We start from the raw sequence: 21,789 nt of genomic DNA on the forward strand, positions 1-21,789 counted from the left end.
CGTGTAACCAACGCTTTAATTCCTATATTTTTACAAAGCGCCAATGAAAGATACATTTTAGTTGTAATTCTTTAAAAATTAAAATGCAAAGTTAAGATTGCGTGTGTATTCAGTCACTTCAGTGTTAAGTGTATTCAGTGTTAAGTGAGTCAAAGAAAACAAGGCCAGGAGGACCTGCAGCATATCTATATCATTTAACCCATAGACAGAGATACTTAGGACGTCGGGACCGTGAATTACTTTCATATTGTTTTCTTTTAAAAGTTTTAGACTAACCTTCCGACACAAGGGTTATTACAACCTAGTGTTAGGCCGAAACCTACTTCAGGACGGCAACGTTAAACCTCACTAAATCATACAAACATCATTTATTTACGGAAAACGGAGGTGAAAGCCCCACCCCCCCAAAAAAAAAAAAAACATGATAAGTTTGAGTTACAGAATTAAATACTCTACTGTACTTAAAAATATTGAGCCTAAAATACAAAGAAAAAAATCTTTAGACCAAAAAAAAAACAACAACATAAAATAATGTCTTAAAAAAAACAAAAAAAAAACAACAGTAAATAATTTATGAAAATAAAATTTATGCTGCTTTTTTTTTCTACTTTTTCTTTTAGCCTCTCGTGTAAGGCCTATTTAAAATTCACTGAATTTAGATGATTAAGAATTGACACCCTTCCGTGCTTACTAAATAAATCAAGTCCCTCCTTGTAGCACATAAGATTTTAGCTTACAGACAGATCTAATAATAAAGATATGATCGAATGATATGTCAAATGTTATAAATTAGTTTTTTTTTTAAAACGTAGTTATGTTGTTGTCATTCTTTTGGTAAACTTATTGAAACACGAATAAGCCACGTGCAATTGAACAGCACGATAATGTTTTAACCCTTTTCAGTCCAAGTGTTTCGGGACGAATCAACGAAAACAACAAAAACATTGAGTCAATGGAACTGAGCTTCTGGGGGAAGAGTTTTGATGGGCTGGATAGTATCTCGTCAGGGGCCGGCCAAGGCCAGAGGGCCGTACCTTGGGCATCACTAGACAATGAGGAGGAGAACTTTGTCGGACAAACAGAACCTAGTGAAGAATGTTGACTGACCAATACAACTTTCGCGCATAATGGACTTTCAGCGCTTTCCCAGGACCCCATTTGCTGGCTCTTGGAAACGGGTGAAGGGATTTCCTGCAGCCATTCCAAAAACTTAGCTGAGAAAGAATCATCTAGTTTACAAAAGACTTGAAAAATAATTACGAAACACTACTTCCAAAAAAAAAAAAAAAAAAAAAACAACTAAAAACGGACTAGATTTACTTGGCACTTTTTGGTTAATTTGGATTGCAAACATTTTGTATATATACCGGGTATATATATATATATATATATAAATGTGAAAATTGTGTTTTATTTCTATGTTAAAGATTTTCTTTAAATTAAGAAAATCTTAATCGACCACCGGCGGACAATGGTTATGCTTACCCTGGAAGAGGGTTAGGGTTAGGAGGGTTAGGAGGCAAAATATGTAGGTCACAGCTGGGACTGCGTAGCCTCTGGAAATACTGCATTCCTCATTAATCTTCGGACTCGATGACTAGCCTTATATGTTAAAGTTGCACTGGCTAGGGGAGGGCGGAGGAGCCAGCTACATATTTTTCGCCTACGGGACTCCATAAAGAGAAACAAGTATGGATCGTTTCGTTATTTGAAGCTCCCAAAGGGCAACCGACAATCGCGAAAGGTTAGATTTGTAATGATAATTTGAATTCATTGACCTTTCTAGGAAATGTTCACTATTTTGATAGACATGTCATTGCATGTCCACCAGGAGCCGACTTCCTCTAAATCTCATAATTGGTATTCCACTCATTCAACAGTGAATTGTTGGAAAGTACTCAATTTACGTTACCCGTATAATGACAAACGTTGAGCCAACTCAACCCCCTCCCGGCCCTCATTCCCCCCCCCCACCCGGGGTCATCTCTTAGTGTCACAGTTTTAAAACAATGACACATTCACTGACAATCTTACCTGGCAAAATGTACCGACTGAGCCGCGAGCAAACAACGAAACACCGAGAGCGGGGGGGTGGGGGGCGTTCATGTTTGCTCACCGGGTGCACATTTGTCCGCCCCCGTTGAGTTCACCTTCATCTACCTATCCAACTGCACAGACAATGTATTGGAAGAGGGGGGAGAAGTGCAAGCATTGTATTGAGAAGATGTCCGCACGAGGTAGGTATTGAAACAATCGACCGAGGAATGTCTGAGTGATGTGGGAAGCAGGCTGGTAACTAAACTACGGAGTTTGACACACTTTTCTATTTTAACTTTATTAAGGAAGTAGAACTTGAGACATGCATCAGCTCAAGCATTGGGATGTTTTAACAACAAGTACTTTGATTAACTATCTCAGTTTTCTTCTTCCTGTTAGTGGAGGATATCAAACCTCCACACACTTATTCACACACACACACCATTAAATTACGAAAATAAAGTACACATGTCCCAACACTGAAGCAGGCGCTTACACAGGCACATACATGCATATACACAAGTGATGCACATACTTATGTAGTTGTTTTTTTTTTAATGAGATAAGTAAACTCATTTCCACCATAACACACACACGCACACACCTTGCATAGTTCTGATGGTCTAGCTCAGCGGTTCTCAACCTTTTAGTCTCGGTGACCCCTTTTTCCAATCCCCCACTCTGCCGCGACCCCCCCCCCCGCACACACACACAGCAAAAGAAGAATGGACAAAAACAATCCATTTTTTCGATAGTCTTAGGCGACCCCCTGGCAAATCGTCGATCGACCCTCAAAGGGGTCGCAAACCACAGGTTGAGAACCCCTGGTCTAGCTACTCTAGCGTTATGTAATAAATCAATTTCTTCGCAGCCAAATATCAGATGTATTCTAGACCAAAGAGCTCTGATAGAACTGAATTTGTCCACTTGTTACGGTCTCAAAGTTTCTATTTTTAAACTACTCTCTTCTTATTATTTACTATCCTCCCAGTCAAGATAAATGTATTTTTTTTTATCAGAAGATTGAGTTGGAAAGTGAACACGAATAGGAGGTAATACTATTCTTGAAGAGATCGTATATTATACTTAAAAAAACAAACTCGTTTAATCATTCTTTGAGATCTTATCTGGAGCGCAGAAATAGACAAATGACTCTTTTATCTGGCTTTTTGTCGAGTTTCTTCCGTATCATTTTTTTTTACCTTTCTCCCTCCCGCCCTTTTCCTCAGTCACTCTTTCTCCTTTTTCCCTCTCTTTCCTTCCTTCTATTTTCCGCCGTCCCTTTCTACCTGTCCCTCTACCCCCGTCTCTTTTTTTCCGTCCATCTCTCCCTTTCACTTCCTCCCTCTCTTTTACTCCAAACCTCTTTTTCCTCCCTGTCCTACTTTCACTCCCTTCCTCTCTTTTTCTCCCTGTCCTACGTTCACTCCCTTCCTCTCTTTTTCTCCCTGTCCTACGTTCACTCCCTTCCTCTCTTTTTCTCCCTGTCCTACTTTCACTCCCTTCCTCTCTTTTCCTCTCTCTCCTACTTTCACTGCCTTCCTCTCTTTTCCTCCCTCTCCTACTTTCACTCCCTTCCTCTCTTTTCCTCTCTCTCCTACTTTCACTCCCTTCCTCTCTTTTCCTCCCTCTCCTACTTTCACTCCCTTCCTCTCTTTTCCTCTCTCTCCTACTTTCACTGCCTTCCTCTCTTTTCCTCCCTCTCCTACTTTCACTCCCTTCCTCTCTTTTCCTCTCTCTCCTACTTTCACTCCCTTCCTCTCTTTTCCTCCCTCTCCTACTTTCACTCCCTTCCTCTCTTTTCCTCTCTCTCCTACTTTCACTGCCTTCCTCTCTTTTCCTCCCTCTCCTACTTTCACTCCCTTCCTCTCTTTTCCTCTCTCTCCTACTTTCACTGCCTTCCTCTCTTTTCATCTCTCTCCTACTTTCACTGCCTTCCTCTCTTTTCCTCCCTCTCCTACTTTCACTCCCTTCCTCTCTTTTCCTCTCTCTCCTACTTTCACTCCCTTCCTCTCTTTTCCTCCCTCTCCTACTTTCACTCCCTTCCTCTCTTTTCCTCTCTCTCCTACTTTCACTCCCTTCCTCTCTTTTCCTCTCTCTCCTACTTTCACTGCCTTCCTCTCTTTTTCTCCCTCTCCTACTTTCACTCCCTTCCTCTCTTTTCATCTCTCTCTTACTTTCACTGCCTTCCTCTCTTTTCCTCCCTCTCCTACTTTCACTCCCTTCCTCTCCTTTCCTCTCTCTCCTACTTTCACTGCCTTCCTCTCTTTTCCTCCCTCTCTTACTTTCACTGCCTTCCTCTCTTTTCATCTCTCTCCTACTTTCACTGCCTTCCTCTCTTTTCATCTCTCTCCTACTTTCACTCCCTTCCTCTCTTTTCCTCCCTCTCTTACTTTCACTGCCTTCCTCTCTTTTCATCTCTCTCTTACTTTCACTGCCTTCCTCTCTTTTCATCTCTCTCCTACTTTCACTCCCTTCCTCTCTTTTCATCTCTCTCCTACTTTCACTCCCTTCCTCTCTTTTCCTCCCTCTCTTACTTTCACTGCCTTCCTCTCTTTTCATCTCTCTCCTACTTTCACTCCCTTCCTCTCTTTTCATCTCTCTCTTACTTTCACCGCCTTCCTCTCTTTTCCTCCCTGTCCTACTTTCACTGCCTTCCTCTCTTTTCCTCCCTGTCCTACTTTCACTCCCTTCCTCTCTTTTCCTCCCTCTCCTACTATCACTCCCTTCCTCTCTTTTCCCCCTCCCCTACTATCACTCCCTTCCTCTCTTTTCCTCCCACTCCTACCTTCACTCCCTGTCTTACTTTTACTTCGTTCCCTTTTATTCTTTTTTTAGTTTCCCTCTCCTTCTCTCTTTTCCCCCCATGGTATTTAGTTATCTCGTTTCCACTTATCCCTTTGTTTCTCCTCCTGTGCAACCTTGCAGTTCCTCCCTTTGTCTCTCCCCCAGTGCAACCTTGCAGTCCCTCCCTTTGTCTCTCCCCCTGTGCAACCTTGCAGTTCCTCCCTTTGTCTCTCCCCCAGTGCAACCTTGCAGTCCCTCCCTTTGTCTCTCCTCATGTGCAACCTTGCAGTCCCTCCCTTTGTCTCTCCCCCAGTGCAACCTTGCAGTCCCTCCCTTTGTCTCTCCTCATGTGCAACCTTGCAGTCCCTCCCTTTGTCTCTCCCCCTGTGCAACCTTGCAGTCCCTCCCTTTGTCTCTCCCCCAGTGCAACCTTGCAGTCCCTCCCTTTGTCTCTCCTCCTGTGCAACCTTGCAGTCCCTCCCTTTGTCTCTCCCCCAGTGCAACCTTGCAGTCCCTCCCTTTGTCTCTCCCCCAGTGCAACCTTGCAGTCCCTCCCTTTGTCTCTCCTCCTGTGCAACCTTGCAGTCCCTCCCTTTGTCTCTCCCCCAGTGCAACCTTGCAGTCCCTCCCTTTGTCTCTCCCCCAGTGCAACCTTGCAGTCCCTCCCTTTGTCTCTCCTGATGTGCAACCTTGCAGTCCCTCCCTTTGTCTCTCCCCCAGTGCAACCTTGCAGTCCCTCCCTTTGTCTCTCCTGATGTGCAACCTTGCAGTCCCTCCCTTTGTCTCTCCCCCAGTGCAACCTTGCAGTCCCTCCCTTTGTCTCTCCTGATGTGCAACCTTGCAGTCCCTCCCTTTGTCTCTCCTCATGTGCAACCTTGCAGTCCCTCCCTTTGTCTCTCCTCATGTGCAACCTTGCAGTCCCTCCCTTTGTCTCTCTCCCAGTGCAACCTTGCAGTCCCTCCCTTTGTCTCTCCTCCTGTGCAACCTTGCAGTCCCTCCCTTTGTCTCTCCCCCAGTGCAACCTTGCAGTCCCTCCCTTTGTCTCTCCCCCAGTGCAACCTTGCAGTCCCTCCCTTTGTCTCTCCTGATGTGCAACCTTGCAGTCCCTCCCTTTGTCTCTCCCCCAGTGCAACCTTGCAGTCCCTCCCTTTGTCTCTCCTGATGTGCAACCTTGCAGTCCCTCCCTTTGTCTCTCCCCCAGTGCAACCTTGCAGTCCCTCCCTTTGTCTCTCCTCATGTGCAACCTTGCAGTCCCTCCCTTTGTCTCTCCTGATGTGCAACCTTGCAGTCCCTCCCTTTGTCTCTCCTGATGTGCAACCTTGCAGTCCCTCCCTTTGTCTCTCCTCATGTGCAACCTTGCAGTCCCTCCCTTTGTCTCTCCTCATGTGCAACCTTGCAGTCCCTCCCTTTGTCTCTCTCCCAGTGCAACCTTGCAGTCCCTCCCTTTGTCTCTCCTCATGTGCAACCTTGCAGTCCCTCCCTTTGTCTCTCCTCATGTGCAACCTTGCAGTCCCTCCCTTTGTCTCTCCTCATGTGCAACCTTGCAGTCCCTCCCTTTGTTTCTCCCCCTGTCTCAAAACCAAGATCACATACTTTGCTCATCTGTTTCGCTCGATGATTTATATCATCTCGGGTTAACTTAAGATCTAGATCTCCATTTTGGGAGATACCTTGTGCAATGTATACACCGGCAGCGGTGGTTTCCCCATGGGGCTCCCAAATAGCTGCAGAAAAAGAAAAGCGCCTAGTTAACAATCACATTTTTTTAAGAATGTCTCTGGCAATTTTGATTTCATATTTTTATCTGTTGAAAAATTCTCCCGAAATTAAGATTTAAACTCAAGACCATCGGCAGGCAAACAATTCCACCCTCGTAGCCATCATTCCTCCTCCCAAAACATGTCTTTGCTGTCACACAGATGGTAGAAGTCGAACTATAAAATTTGACAAATAATTATGATGCCGATGCCCAACCAATTGGTCGGACACAGCCACCAAGTGGACTCATCAGAATGTTCTGAAACGCTGCAAGTATTTAGCAGGTCAAGCTCTGGCAATATTTGTGACCCGCTGGTTTCACGGTGTCAAATTCTCACTCACGGAACTCACCGAACAAGAGAAGAATGTCACACGACAGTCTCGGCTTTGACATATCAGAAAGGAGCAGCAGAAATGCAGCCGGTGGCGTATTGGGAACACAATCTCATAGCAGAATGAATTTGATACTTTGGAAGCAAAGCATACTTTTGTTTACTCCACCAACATGTCAAGACAAGTCAGGATAAGTCAAGATAAGTCAAGATAAGTCAAGACAAGTCAGGATAAATCAAGATAAATAGTTATTACAAAAGGAGGCTGTACCATTTCTTTTACTTCTGTAAAACTGACCTGAAGAAAAGGTAGGTCAGGAATAAACAGCGCGATCTTCTCTTCTACAACTACACATAAATTGAAACCGCTAAATACAAAAAAAAAATGTTTAATGACTTTGAAAGTCAAGATTCAAGAAGAAATGCAAAATTCAATTTAATCGTGTTGTATCTTCTCCCATTGGAAAAATTGAATTACGCGAAGTAGGTCGTACCAAGCTGGACGTGGGAGGAAACCAATTTCCTATTTTAAATAATTAGTTTGATGTAGCATATACATTTAACGCTTCATTTATTAGCTAATCATATATATCACAAACAGAAGTTGCAAAGTTTCCCCTTTCAGACCTTGCGATCTGTGGGGCATATGATGTTAAGGTCATCAGTTTCTTTACGCGTACCTGACAGTTGTCGAAAAGTAAAGGTGGTTGGTCGTTGTGCTAGCCACATGACACCCATATTAACAGTAGGCCACAGAAACAGATGACCTTTACATCAGCTGCCATATAGACCACAAGGTCTGAAAGGGGAGCTAAGAGAGAAAAAGAAGGAAAAGTGATTAAGGAGCAGGATGTCATGTGGCCATCACAACGACCAGCCGACTTTACATTCCCCAACTAAAGTCAGGTACCCATTTGAGTTGGCGGTACTCAATATCATAAATCCATGGCATGTAAAATGTTTTGTAAACGATATAATAATAGTTATTTAAAAAAAAATTACTAATCGACTTAGGTCACTTCTATAATAAGTGTGCTTTTCTTTTTCCTTAAGTAGATTCATCTGCTAAATCATAATAATAGTAATTTAAATATATATATATTTAGTCAGCAGTTGCCACGATCGCCTTACTTCTAAACTTTAGCTAAAATAGTTGCGTTTATAAGGTGTATGTAGAATACATTTTGATTTACTATACATTCTGACATAGTGAAACAGATTATCTGCTCTTTCTTACAAATGGAAAATAGCCATAGCAATCCCCTAATCTTACGTATGTTCATTTTGGCATAGCGTAATCAATAATCAAACTACAATAACTCGCTTATCTCACCATTGGAACAAGCCTTGCAACGCACTGCAGTCGAAGTCATAATATTGTTTCACTCCCGCGAGTTAATTGCGAACGCTGTCCGCAAATTGTACACAATGGGAGCATACATACAAGAGGCTTCAACTTACCCCAAAAGTCAAGTTGGCTTTGTGAATGAGCTTACGGTGGAGTGTATTCACTGAATTATTAATTTGAGCTCGACCTTCGGCTCGGCAGAAACTTAAATGTACTCGAGAAACACGAGTGCTTAAAGGAGGGCCTGGGGGTAGGGGGGGGGGAGAGAGGGAGATAGCAGAGGAGAGCAGAACAAAATAAACAATAACATTCTGAAAGCCGTGTTCTGAGGACGCCGTAGTCTTGGGGGATTTTTATAAAGAGTAATTTTTTTTATTAAATCAATGCAATGATTGAGACGTTCGGTTGACGTTCTTTGTGATATGGAGTCAGATTCAATTCAACCTGGAACTCAATAGACGTCCAGGTCGACACGTGACCCTTTACCTGACACTGAAATGATAACGTATTCTTTACAATTCGTTTTCAAAGATTTACATTTTGTATTAAAATCTATTTCTACTTTAAATAAAAAGTGCTTTAGAGGGTATATAAATACTTTTCAAAAAGTAGTTAATCCTAGTACTTTTCTCTCTGTTTGCATGTTCATTGTTAAGAACCGGTTTATATTGAAATATATTTTTTTTTAAAGAAAATAAATATAAAGAGAGACGGAGGCGCTGTGACTGAGCGGTAAAGCGCTTGGCGTTCCTGGTTCGAATCCTGGTTAAGACTGTGATTTTTTATTTCGGGATCTTTGGTCGCCTCTGAGTCCTCCCAGCTCTAATGGGTACCTGACAGTTGGGGAAGTAAAGACGATTGATCGTTGTGCTGGCTACATGACACCCACGTTAACAGTAGGCCACAGAAACAGATGACCTTTACATATAGACCACAATGTCTGAAAGGGGAGCTAAGAGAGAAAAAGAAGGAAAAGTGATTTGAAGAAATGTGGAGGCAATGCAAGAAAAGGAAAAAGGGGGAGACTTAGATGTACAAAGACGTAGATAAGATGAACAATGCAATGGCGCTATTTTAAAGATCGCTGTTACCAACGATAAGTGAATGAAGGACAATTACATTTCAACAAATGTGTCACCGGCCACTTCATAGAAAAATGCAATGCGCTATATTGAAAGATCGCTCGAATATGACCCTCGGGCCGTGGCTTGGGTCTCACAGACTCTAAAGATATCAAATAAAGAATTAACAGTCACATCATTAAATAGGATTGTGAGTCTTTAGTTAGTCAGTCTCTCGCTTCACTACTTAGCTTGAACACTAGGACCGATATTACTAATCAAAGAAAAAAAAGTGTACGTATTATGAGTATATTATTAATGTAATCGGGAAGCCCATCATTCTATATCTTCCTTGGTTCCATTATACGTATACGCACGTATACAACACAAGTCCCAACAGTGCATTGAGTTCTAACCAGGAGTAGCAGCTGACACTCTCCCAATTATTTGAACAGAAGTGTCCCCAGGGGATTCTCCCCTAGACATGGATCTACATCATTTAAATACGTTAGTTCATGTTGGTCCCTTCAGTGTAAATGCCCATATAAATTGGATTTGGAAGGCCTATCCCTCTCCTTGGTAAACCGATGCATAACAATGAGCTATGTATAATAGAAATATTTATTCAACCGCGTGTGTGTAACTATAAGCATGTATAATGTAGTTGAAAATAACCCAAAAGTTCACAACAAACCACCATAGATTACCATAAATCGTCATAAACAAGTCTCAAATAACTGAACGTAACGTTTTAAAATAGAGCTCAAGGTAGATATATTGCCTATTGTTGTACTGGTTCTCAAGAGATATCTAACAGAGCTTTAATAAAGCAATACAGATGAGCTGATAAGTAGCCTCTGGTACAGTCAAGTGTGTTCTTATTAGTTTTTGTCTCAAGAGCTTACTAATAGAATGTAGTCTCCATTGCACAGCTTCCTACACAATGTGCGGTCTCCCTGTGCAGATTGAAGTTTAAACAATCATCCAACTAGAGGGCAAACAGTTCAGTAGACTCAAACTTACCGACTGACCTCGACATCTTTTAATTAATAGTTCAACTATAAATCAAGAATGAAATAAAAAGTGACCAAGAAATGAAATGACCAGAGATTAAATGACCTAGGATGAAATGGCACGGGGATGAAGTGACCAGGGTATGAAATGACCGGACACCAATATTAATTTGGTTAGACAATATGGACTTCCGCGCTCTTTCTCGGTTAGACAGTATCGACTTACTATATATATATATATATATATATATATATATATATATATATATATATATATATATATATATATATATTATTAAAACTAATTTTGAAAAATGTACCTTTCGAATTCCTGCATATTATTTTACATTAAACGGTGCAAGTACGTTATATTTCCGGGGGTCATATAACAAAGCGAAAATGTTTTTGCAGAAGTTCGATTGATCCTTATCTCTGGTAAATCTATACAATTGATAGTCTAACTCCTGAATCAGAAAATGTCAAAATTTAATGAGTTTTTTATGACACAGAATTCTTTCCTGATGATCCATATTCTCCACAAGCTTGGGCTAATTGAATCCTTATTAACATTGTCCAAATCACTATAGAAACGGGGCTAGGGTCCCACTAGTGGTCAGGGTTGGCTATGAGCTGCTTGAGACCCAGTGACCTAAATAATTCTCCACTTTGCACAAGTAGTTTTGCTATTAGTTGTCCACAGTCCACAGGGTCCACACTCCTGTCAGTCGATTCTACTGCACTTTACATTGGACTAACAAAAGGAAGTACACAACAGTGGTGTGTGATGTCAGCTGGGGAGATGGACTCATTTAGTGTAGTGTTTTCAAATGCTCTTCAGGAAAGTGGTTCTCAAACTGTCTTAGCCCATCCATTGTAACATTACTAATGCATCGCTTGATAAAAATACAAAGCTGTCCAAACATAGTCATAATTATAATATAGAATGGCTGCGTTTATAATACTAAACTGTCTTACACTTAGCCTTCTAATAAAAAACAAAGCTAAACCTATCTATCTATCTATCCGAATGATATTATGCTGTGTCAGCAGTTTCTTCACTAATATTAATATAAATCCAGTAGTAGGTAGAGGCGCGGTGGCTGAGTGGTAAAGCGCGAGGGGTCCCGGGTTAAAATCCTGGTGAAGACTAGAATTTTGAAATTCGGGATCTTTAGAGTGCATCTGAGTCCACCCAGATCTAATGAGTACTTGATATTACTTGTGCAAAGTCAAGGCGTTTGTTTGTTGTGCTGGACACATGACACCCTCGTAAACAGTGGACCCCAGAAACAGATGACCTTTACACCATCTGCCCTATAGATCTCAAAGGTCTGAAAGAGGGACTTAATTTTGTAGCCGTAGTAAACGATTCTGTAAAAATCCGTATATTTATATTAACTGTAAAAACGTTGTAATGGACCTCATTCATCAATCGTAAAGAAACAAAATTACGATATAAATTCAATCAACAATGGTTATCACGTGACGGTATTTTTTTCGTTGTTTTATCAATATTATCACGTGGCCGTTTTTAGGTCAATGAGGTCCATTAATGGTTGGGTCTACTAACATTATCTGCACATTGCTGTAACGGGACACGCTTTATGCAAGTGTGTAGATAATAAATTGGAAAAATGTTAATAGAAAGTGTGTGTGCGCGTGCGGGAATTATTGATACATTGTAACCACCAATCTCTCTCTTCCTCTTTGGTTACTTTTGTGTATTATGAAGCCTTGAATAGAGAATACAATAAACATGCGGGACCAAGCTAAACAAAGCACGTTTGGGCCACGAGGCCTTCATCAGCTACAAAACAAACACAAACAAAAAGACAAACAGGCCTGTAGTATGTATTTGTATTTTATGTGTGTATGTGCATTTTAAAGAAATCCTCCTTGTATTCGTTCTCCATGTTTCTCTACCTCTCTGTCTTCCTCTTCGTTTATATCCCACTCTACCTCCTGCCTCTCTATTGATCCCTCTATAACTAACTCTGTATTACATTTGTCTGCTCTGTATCTCTCCTCACTGCCACTTTACCTCCCTGCTCTCTGTATGTACTCAATGCCTACCTCTGCTTCCCAGCTCTCTCCCAGGTCCATCTCTTGGTTTAATTCGGTGTCTACCTCTCTCTACTCATTTCCTACTCCTACATCTCTGGTACTTTTTTCCCTCTCAGTCAACCTCTCACTCTTTTTTTCTTTCCCTCTCTCTTTCGTTATCTCCTTATCTTTCTTTCCCGTTCTCTCTCTCTCTGTTTCTTTCTTTCTCTTTCTATCCCTCTCCCTCTTTCTTTTTCTCTCTATCCCTCCCCCTCTTTCTAATTTTCTTTCTTGCTCTCCCTATCATTATTTTTCTCTCTCCCTATTTCTCTCTTTCCATTTCTATCTCTCGCGTTCTCTCTCATATCTTTCTCTCTCTTTCTACTTCCCAGCCTACCTCTCAATACCAAGGTTTCTTTATATCTCTTTCACTGACCTTCTCTCTCTCTCTCTCTCTCTCTCACCGTGGAAGTCTATAAACTTCACACCTCTCAGTTTACTGTTGTACTAACGATCTCCTGTCTCCACGTTTAATGGACCCAAAAACAATGTCAAAACATTGAACACAGAAACAAACCTGAACTCTTCTGACAAGTCACTTCTAAGGTTCAAACTGTAACCCAACACTTACCAGGCGATAAAACAAGTCCAGGTCTAGTTAAGGGACTTACCAAGGGGCCATATTTTTTTGTTACCAGGTCAATCGAAACCAAAGTATTAGTGTAGCTGAATTAGTTGGGATCTAATGGGAGAACAAGGAGAGAAGGAGTTGAAGCCTATCAAGGCGGTTTGAGTTTGAAATTGACCTGGGCTGAGTTGTGTTTGGTAAGTGCCTAAAGGCAGCACGGAAAACCTTCTCCCAGATATATCCCTCTTCCACATGTACACAAAAGGGGTTAGTCCATAGCGCACTGAGCATGCTCTAACAAGAATGATGCCTATAAAAGAGTGATTAAAACAAGAAACGTAGAATGAACCCAGGACATTCGCGCAACGCGACGCTCTACCAACTTAGTTATCTAGCAAAATGCTAGCTTGATATAAATGTCAGAGGAAATTAGGCTAGGAAAAGTTAAATGCAAGCAAAAGTTTCAAGTTAAAGGTCAAAGGTCATGTGCATATCATGTAATAATGTAATTGACTATCATGTCTCTTGTTACACCAGCACGAGTGACCTCTGACCAGGAGAAGTAGAAAACGTGTGGTATTCAAATCGTGACAACGCTCAACGAAGAAAGTGTTTATGTAATTCTAATAAACTTATAATAAGTATTACGATCTTTCTTTAAGTACTGTATTTTAGATCTAGTATTTTTTACATGCAGTGAAACTATAGTTCGTCCATCGTGGTTCGATGCTGACCACTTTTGTCATCCAGGGAGCTGAGGGCTTTGCTCTGGGGCTTTGTGCCTCCTCATGTGGCTGGTGAGACCTATGTGAGCCCGGAATGTTCGGCTGCACATTGGGCAGCTTATTCCAGATGGAGCTAGCGTCATTGGCCTTGCTTTTCTTCTGCCAGCGCTGTTCTCTTTTCCTCAGCAATGTGTGCACCAGTTTTCACAGCGCAACGCCATGATGCTCTGTCATGTGCTTCTGTCTTCCAGGTGGCTGGGTCAATCCTGAAGGTTTTCAGAGAAGCTTTGCGGGTGTCCTTAAAGCGTCTTCTTTATCCACCTTTGACTACATAACAAGTGTCACAGTTGACCTGACAATCATAGTCCGTTAGAAGGGATTCATTATAGTAAGTATGGATAATCTTCTCTTGCTAAAACGCTGAATTTCTATATCTCTAGATTGTAGTAAACTAATGTGAGTATTACGTCAGTGATTGTATACGTGCTAGAGAATGAATTAAATTAAATTAAATCTAGTTATGCTTTAACTCTTTTTCTCCGTAATTATTTTCTAAATTCCGGTGGAATTATTCATTTTGCTAATTTGTGTTTCAATACCCTGTAACTTCATTAACTTTTTTTTGTATGTAGGCCTAATCAGGAAATGATATTTTAGGTATATAATTATCGAAGAGTGCATGCTCTTTTTATATAACACAAATTAAAGTTTATAAAAACAAAAATCAATTTAATTTAAATGGTCAAATCAACGTTGGTATCGTCAGTTAGGAGAGAAAGAGTTAACTGGGCAAATACTATTATCAGAACCTGATTGGAAATTTGAGGGAAATCAAGAAAGAGAGAAAAACAAGGTTACAAGGACAGTTTGTGTGGAAACACAAACTCAAAATCGGTCCCGGAAGTGGTCCCCCCAGGCAGGTAAAAAGGCAGGTTTCAATATTTTCAGAAGGGACATCAAAAAGAAATTCTATCAAAGACAAATGGCAGAGAGAAATGGAGAAAAAGGATTGACAGATCTTGTGCGGTGCCATAGCGGTCCAGCAGACCAAAGGATAGGCGAAAGTAATGTGAAGTTTGATGTGAACCTGACCTAACAGATGTCTTTTAATGAATATCTAATTGATATTATTGTATTGTAAAGGGTCAATCTCTTATTCAAATCCTCAAGAAAAAAACAATTCCCTAAAAAAAACAATTTTGCCCCATTGGTTGAGTGTTTTATAACCGCAGGGTAGCGCTGCAGTACACACGATAATATGAAAAACTACTTATTAATTGTTGTTTTAAATTCTGTCCAATTTATACGCATACTAAATAGATTTTTTCTCTTTAAAAAAATAGTTTACATTTTTTCTGTAAATGTAGTATGACAGAACTTATATAACTTAGCAATACAAATGTAAAAACAATATTTTTTGGACAAAAAATAAAAAACCGTTTGCATAAATGTGTTAAAAATATGATACGTTATCACATCCCCTACAAAAGAGCCTCCCGTGTTTGTTATTATTAATAGTGAATAGTTGAAAAAGTTGTGTATTTTTTATGAAAAAATCTGCTTGCATAGATAATTTTTAAGATTAGATGGTTCACTTTCGGAAAAGTAGCCGTTGCATCAGAACTTTGAATGATCTAAAATATCATGGATAAAATTTGACCTGAACAAGCTGAAAGACCCCCAAGTAGCTGCCATATTCGAGGCACAAGTAGGAGGACGCTTTGCAGCTCTCAACATCTTGGACTCCAATGACCAGGATATCGATACGCAAGTCAATATGCTAAACACAGCAGTCACAGATACAGCCCTGGAAATATTAGGGAAGCTCCGCCCGCCCAAAAAACCCTGGGTAACAGAGGATATACTCCAACTCTGTGACAAGCGACGGGAGCTTAAAGGGAAAAAGCTGTCCGACCCAAAATATGTCCAAGAATACAAAAGCGTCAACAAACGGATTAGAAAGGGAATGAAAGAAGCGAAGAAAAAGTGGATAGAGAATAAGTGTCAAGAAATTGAACAAGGACTTAATAGAAACAACAGCAAAAAAGCGTACCAATTAGTAAAGGACCTCACTACTTCAAAGCATGGAAGAACCAACACAATACAAGACAAAAACAACAAATGCTTAACCGAGGACAAGGATGTGTTGAAAAGATGGACGGAATACTGTTCAGAGTTGTATAACTTTGAAATCTCAGGAGATCCAGAGATACTAAATGTCCCGACAGTTTCCAACATTGACGACTATCCGATTCTTCGCTCGGAAGTAGCAGCAGCAGTAAAAGCCCAGAAAAAGGGAAAATCGGCCGGAGTTGACAACATTCCTGGCGAACTTCTTCAGGCGGGAGGAGAAACTATGATAAACGCACTCTATATGATTTGCAACAAGATCTGGCAATCAGGAGATTGGCCCAAACCCTGGACCCAATCACTCATAATAACCCTTCCAAAGAAAGGCAACTTACAACTCTGTCAAAACTATCGCACCATCAGCCTCATAAGTCATCCCAGCAAAGTATTGTTAAAAATCATATTAAACCGGCTAAAACCGATAGCAGACAACATCATATCAGAAGAACAAGCAGGTTTTAGACAAGGTCGCAGCACAACAGAGCAAATCCTAAACCTCCGAATACTCTGTGAGAAATATCTCCAACACCAAGAGAATCTTTTCCATGTCTTTATTGATTTCAAGAAAGCTTTCGATCGAGTATGGCACGGAGCACTCTGGGCGACAATGGAAAAGTACAACATTAATAAAAACATAATCAAAGTTATCCAGAACCTCTACAAGGAGGCCACCAGTGCGGTGTACTTCAACAATAATATTGGGGACTGGTTCAAAACCACAGTTGGAGTAAGACAAGGCTGCCTACTGTCACCAACACTCTTCAATATCTTCCTTGAAAGGATAATGGAAGATGCCCTCGATGGCTATGAAGGTACTGTTAGCATTGGAGGAAGAAGAATTACTAACTTGCGCTTCGCAGATGACATTGACGGCCTAGCAGGGACAGAAGAAGAACTAGCTGACCTGGTGATGCGCATTGACAAGACTTCCGCAGCATATGGCATGCAAATAAATGCCGAAAAAACTCAAATTATGACCAATAGCCATCAGGGCTTTAAAAGAGGCATCAGTATTGGAGGTGAAAAGCTAACTAGTGTTAACAGCTTCAAATACCTCGGAGCTATTGTCTCAGATGAGGGAACAAAACCCGAATTATTGGCCCGAATAGCACAGTCCACTGCAGCCCTTTCAAAACTTAAAATAATATGGAAAGATAAGGGCTTAGTCCTCGGCACCAAAATTAGACTGATGCGCTCTCTGGTCATGGCCACATTTTTATATGCTTGTGAGTCGTGGACGTTGAATGCAGAGCTTGAGAGGAGGATCCTAGCAATGGAATTGAGATGCTACAGAAGGATCCTAGGCATCACATTCAAAGACCGCATCACAAACCAAGAAATCAGAGACAGGGTTACTGTAGCGATCGGAGCCCATGGCGACTTGCTTACTATTGTGAAAAAACGAAAGCTTAAAACCTTTGGCCACATTACAAGATCTACGGGGCTCGCAAAGACCTTTCTTCAGGGAACAGTGCCAGGGAAAAGAAGAAGAGGCAGACAGAAAAAGCGATGGGAGGACAACATTAAAGAATGGACAGGCCTGCCATTGAGAGAGGTTCTGAACAAGACAAAAAAAAGGGAGGAATGGAGAAAGACGGTCGACAAATCTTGCCTGGTGCCCCAACGGTCCAACAGACTAAGGGATAGGTAAAGGTAAAGGTAAAGGTAAAAATATCATGATGTCCGATTTTCATTTTCTCTTCTAGTTTCTGAGATCTAAACGGGACGGACGGACAGACAGGCTACACAAAACTAATAGCGCCTTTTCCCCTTTCGGGGGACCGCTAAAAAAGAGTGATATGAACTAGCTAACACCTGCACAAGAAAACAACACCAACCTACGATATTTATCTGACGACTCTTATAAGAATGTTTGGCTCTGTTCTTTCCTTTATTTGTCTCCCTTTGCATCCCCATTGTTCACATTCATAGACGGTTGTACGGTATCAACGTTTCATTGACTTCTATTGTGTAGTCCCAGTACATTTTATTTTGTGTTTTTCACAGACGTGCTATGAATGTCACTATAGAATACAATAGTTCTAATGAAGCTATACAGATCTGTAGGTGTGATTTGTTCGCTGTGACTCGTGGGAAATGAACAGCACCTAAGCATTTCAAATGAGATCTGTTTCAGAGCAGTTTTGGTGTTAAGAACAGCTTGAACTGCTGTTTTTAAAGAATCGGGACAAAAAAAAGTCGAACTTGTACAAATGATTCTGTAATGAAAGTTTATGTATTCATTATTATTTATATACTTTAAATTACATTTTAAAAATATTTTAAAAGATGCTACTAAAGGTACATTTTAGCTCGTTCATTATGCAAAAAAAATTCAATAGAGCATAAATTGTATATTTTTTAACCGATTTTAATCTTTTTTTTTTCACTAATCAGAATTAAAATATCAGAATTAAAATACGATTAACACCATTTTTAATTCCTGTTATGTATGAAAAGGTAATTTTTATTGGTCAGTATCTCGAACTGCAAAACAAAAGCGCACTTTCCAGCCAATCAGAAAGCGTCTTACAAAATTGGCATTGTTTTTTTTTCCAAAACACTATTACTAATATTTCCGGAAATCCTTAGCGATAGCGTCAATCATTTACCTTTTCAAAGTCCTTATTCTTTATCAACCTTAAAAAAAAAGACTAATCCAGTCAAAGATGTAGCGAGCAAAACGTGCGCCCGGGGCAAGGTACTTTATTGGCGCCCCCCTCACCCATTTACAATGAACATATATAGGCGCCTCTCTATGTGTGGCGCCCAGTTAGGGTAGCGCCCGGGGCATCGTGCCCCCTTTGCCCCCCCCCTCCTTCACTACGCCTCTGAATCCAGTATCGCAAAAAGGACAAGTTCGGCTCAGATTGATCCCTTATATCTACTGACACGCGACCAATATTGACCATACACAGAGAGCTCTCTAACAAAAAAAAAAGACACGTGCAAAGCTGTGCAGCAAGAACACAGCACGCACTCTCTAACCCAAACACCAGCTGCTATAAACAAACACGTGGGCAAAGCAAAATGAGAGACACGCTCACAGCCTAAAAACTCAACAAGTTTATATATGTAATCAGGTCGTCATGTGACATGTCCTTAAGTTAATGCTTTTGACTGGTCAGTTTTACACATGATTTGTTTTCAGAGATTTAGCCCGTATCAAAATAATATTTGCTACATTAAAAAAAAAAATTAAGCCTTATTTATTTTAAAGAAGAAAACAGGACAATTAAGAATGAAAACGTGCTGAGATAACAATTCTTAGTCCGGTAATGCGCGAGAAAAATCGAGAAAAACTCAGACCTGTTTTTTTTTTTTTTTTATTCTCAGTTTTTCTAAGAAAACAAAACAAACATTGGTTACGATTGGCATGCCCGCAAAAAAGCTTTTTGCGCCAATGTCCATGTAAATTGTTTTTGGTGATAGTATAAGAACCTTCAATTCTTACTATTGACTCACACTTTTGTTATTCTCAAAGTCTTAAGATAAAAAAAAAATGAAAACCAGAAGTAAAAAAAATTGTAATCAATTATTTCACGTTAAGTAGTATGTCTGATTAGTTAATCTGTTAGAGCATCGTGCTAATAATGTTAATTTGATGAGTTCGATCCACATTTCGTTTTTTTTTTAAATATTTTTTTAAAATGACAAATCAAATATATAATTTAAAAAAAAAATATATATATATTACTTGTTTTTTACTCTCTAAATAAAATTTCTCTCGGGAATTGGCGCGAAAATTCTTGTGTAAAAACCAAACAAAAAATGTCAACTATGACTTGCTCTTCTTCCATCCAATGAAGAATGCTTGTTTCAATAAAATAGTCGTCTGCTAAATTAAATTCCATACTCAGCTAATTGTGAGACATGCTCGTATGCCTATTTGTATATAAATGGTTGTGTGTGTGGGGAAATAATCTATAGAATCATCTTGATTCAGTTGGCCATGGTCCCCAAAGTTTGCCGTCAGTTCCCCGAGTTAAGTCTTTCAACCCGGGGACCTGACAATGCCTTCAGATGTTTCAAATCACGTGCTGTTCACTGGATCAAGCAGGACATGACTTTAACGGAGAGGGCGGAGGGAGAGGGGTGTGGAGCGGAAGAACTAACATTGCAAGGGATTATGGTTAAAGTATGTGCGTGTGTACCTGCAAGTGAGAAGGGGGAGGGCAGGGCCGTACGCTGGAGCTCTCTGTTGACCCTTTGGGTTAAAACGCTAATGCAACGTCTCAAGATAGATTAGCACTAATCTATAGATAGTACAGTCTTGAATGAAAGTAGGTTCTTGATGTTGATAATTCCATTGGTGTTATAGGAATTCATTTTTAGTACGGGATAGTCTTGCCATCTATTAAATAGGCTTCTGATTAACATAAGTGCTATGTGTCTGAAACCAGTTTGAACTGCTAAAAGGGGAGATATCTCGTAGTAGCAAAACTATTTACCCCATTTGTTTTTAAAAAGGTTAAAAAGCATATGCATATATTATTCATACCTAATTTAAGAAGCAACATTCAAAGAGAGGAACTATTAAACTATAAAGAAATGAGTGGATGAAAACAAGTTGTGACTCTACTTTATAAAAATAAAGTAAAACCAATAAAAACATAAAAAATACTTTTTTTTTTTCAGAAAAAAAAAACAAACAAATAGTATATTAAGTGTTATTTTATCAATTAGTTTGGATCAGTCATGTGATTAAATTTGTAATAGATCTAGACCAACAATAAATCTGTACGAATAATAATATTTTTACCAATTGTTTTTGTTAAGCGCAACTTCATGCTTTTAGCTTTCTTAATACGCTATGATCCTATCATGTCTAAACAAGCTGGAAAAGGGATTTTTTTTTGGGGGGGGGGGGAGAATGGTTTATCTTGTAAATGTTGCCGTGATCGCTTTTTAAATGCATAAAAAAAGTTGTACGCATTGAATTTGAACTCAGGGCTGAAGTCTCTTGAAGGGGACTAGTTCTACTTATACTACCACATCTGTTAAGTACGATTTCTTACCAAACAAAAAAATTAATTGACAATAGTTAATTAACTAATTGTTTTTCTTTTTATTGATTCTTGTTTCGTTAGGTACAAGAAATAATTGTCAAAAATTTTAACTTGATCTGAGAATGAGTGTGTGAGAAATGTGTACCAACTTTTTAACAGACAGACAGAGTGAGTTGAGCTTTGTAAAAAGTGTCGGTGAGTAATGTACAGGTCATGTACATCAAGCATGCCGAATTCTTGTGCTACCAACAAACGCCAGGCTTAGCCATTTTCACGTTGTTGTTGTTTTGATGACCTAAATTTTAGTTTAGATCTACCACTCTCAGTGTTAAATCATTGTCCAAGATCAAGATCTATTTCTTCAACTAGGATTGCGATGTGGTACCTTGCCACGAGATGACGTGACCCGTTAAAGAAGAAACAAGGTACGCCAGAAATGACTTTGGAAATCGGGCAGACGGTCTGCCCCGTGCGCCTTGTCACGGTCTAAGAGCAAAGATCAACTATTACAGATCTAGATCTAGTTGCTTAATTTAACAATGAATTCGCTTCGGTCTTAACACAGCCATTTCATGCCCCACTCCGCAAGCAATTTTTTGTTGAGGGCTCCGAAGATATCGACCACAATCAGCTCCAGACATTTGTTCTGCTTAAGTCAGAATTTTTTTTAGATACAAAGCTGCTTGAAGATGGGGGGGGGGGGGGAGGACAGGGGATGAACATAACTTACAAGATGGAAAAATGTCCATTTCCCCAGTCCTCTAACGTGCTGACAGTGACAGGTGATTGACACGGGACTATGACGAGTGACTGCTGCGTTGACACCAACTTGTACACAGCTACCATATTTGTTTCAACTTACGTGTACACTAGTTCCTAACGTTATGGAACATTACACAAGAAAAAGAGAAACAAAAA

General features: G+C 40.1%; 1 protein-coding gene across 3 annotated transcripts in view; it reads right to left on the reverse strand.

The window, feature by feature from the left end:
* LOC106076351 (uncharacterized) overlaps nucleotides 1-21,789 on the reverse strand; it is a 55,946-nt gene that overhangs the window by 28,837 nt on the left and 5,320 nt on the right. The window contains exon 1 of one of the 3 annotated variants that reach the window (XM_056005264.1): nucleotides 8,376-8,462. The exons of 1 other annotated variant lie outside the window; for it this stretch is intronic. The gene's annotated coding sequence lies outside the window, so the exon portion shown is untranslated. Of the gene's footprint in view, nucleotides 1-8,247; nucleotides 8,327-8,375; nucleotides 8,463-21,789 lie in introns of those variants that run through there. One more of the 3 variants, XM_056005267.1, reaches the window with a different exon arrangement.

Source organism: Biomphalaria glabrata, chromosome 12 (genome assembly GCF_947242115.1).
Source record: "Biomphalaria glabrata chromosome 12, xgBioGlab47.1, whole genome shotgun sequence".
In the NCBI taxonomy this organism is placed as follows: Eukaryota; Metazoa; Mollusca; class Gastropoda; family Planorbidae; genus Biomphalaria; species Biomphalaria glabrata.